The sequence below is a fragment of the Trichechus manatus genome, unplaced genomic scaffold (genome assembly GCF_000243295.1).
Source record: "Trichechus manatus latirostris isolate Lorelei unplaced genomic scaffold, TriManLat1.0 scaffold00010, whole genome shotgun sequence".
Classification (NCBI taxonomy): Eukaryota; Metazoa; Chordata; class Mammalia; order Sirenia; family Trichechidae; genus Trichechus; species Trichechus manatus.
The window spans coordinates 23,366,882-23,368,527 of NW_004443946.1; the positions used below are offsets into that span (position 1 = coordinate 23,366,882).

The window sequence follows — 1,646 nt, forward strand, 5'->3', positions numbered from 1 at the left end:
TATAGGGAGAACAGCTAGGGTCACATAACAATGTATGTATAAATTTTTGTATGAGAGACTAACTTGAATTGTAAACTTTCACTTAAAGCACAACAATAAAAAAAAAAAAATGTCCACCTTCTCCATTGCTTACAAAATCAAATCCAAACTCTTCATCCAGAGGCCTCTACAATTTAACCCAGTCATTGTCTACTACTTCTTTTTAGGCCACAAAATCAAATCACTGTGCCCTAAACACACCCGAGACTTCTAACTTCAGAACTTCTGCTCTATTTCCTCACTCTGGCTGATATATCACTTTTCTATTTCCTCATGTCCAAATTCTACCCATCCTTCAAGGCTCTCAAATGCTACTTCCTTCATAAAGCTTACTGATCCACCACCACCCAAAAGTCACCTCTCCCTCTCTTACTCAGGGCTCCACAGCACTTTCTCTGTTTCTCCTCAGTGACACTTACCATTTCCTACCTGGTACAGTGACTTTCCACCACATCTCCATCAGTTTGTTGTACTGTGGTGGGTTGTGTGTTGCTATGATGCTGAAAGTATGCCACCAGTATTTCAAATACAAGCAGGAACACCCATGGAGGACAGGTTTCAGCAGAGCTTTTGGACTAAGACAGGCTAAGAAGAAAGGCCTGGTGATCTACTTATGAAAATCAGCCAATGAAAACCCTATGGATTCCAACAGACTATTCCAATATAATGCTGGAAAATGAGCCTCCTAGGTTGGTAGGCACTATGCAATAGCCAGAACAGTGGACTCTAATACATGAACCATCATGAAGATGGCATAGGACCCTCAATGTTTAGTACTGTTACACATAAGGTCACCATGAGTCAGAGCCAACTGGACGGGCAACTAACATCTCTGACTCTACCTGTGGATGGTTATCTCCCCCATAGACTGGGAATTTCTTGAAGACAGGGCGGTGACTTGTCTATCTTTGCCTCTTCAAACCAAAAAGCCCATTGGTGGAGTCATTCTGACTCACAGCGACCCTGTACAGCAGAGTAGAACTGCCCCATAGGGTATCCAAGGCTGTAAATCTTTACAGAAGCAGACTGCCACATCTTCTGCAGAGCAGCTGGTGGGTTCGAACCACCAACCGTTTGGTTAGCAGCTGAGCGCTTAAGTACTGCTCCTTAGCCCTAGCAAATCCCCAGCAGACAGTTGACACTCAGGGTTGGCTGAATGTAAGAATGAAGGAAGGAACGTAGCACTGAAGAAGGTCACGGAACGGTCCTGTAAATGGAAACTAGAATGCATATGTGCCAAGCCTAATGACCAACAGGAACAGGTGTTTTCCATCTCTGATGTCTGTGATTCATTCCGCACAGCTGTGCACACACAAAGGTAAGCACAAATAGGCTCCCGGGATACAGCCTCCATACACTGAAGTACACACCGTGTTCTGGGCTCCCCGGCAGCCACACACGGTTGGAGATACATACCTCACAACCTGAGTCCACAAAAAGGGAACCCTGCCCCCCTTAAAATATTAATGCCATACTGCAAAGAACAAGAAGCTATATGGTTGTGCCTGTCTCTTGCTCCCCGCCTCATCTTTCTTTTTAGTTTTTAAGAAATGTCTTTCGGGTAAGTCTGCAAGCATTTCGTTGCCGCCGCCCCCCCCCACCCCCAA

General features: G+C 45.1%; 1 protein-coding gene across 1 annotated transcript in view; it reads left to right on the forward strand.

Moving 5' to 3' along the window:
• The window catches only part of TTC9 (tetratricopeptide repeat domain 9), a 68,500-nt gene that overhangs the window by 8,919 nt on the left and 57,935 nt on the right, over positions 1–1,646 (forward strand). The gene's annotated exons all lie outside the window — the stretch shown is intronic.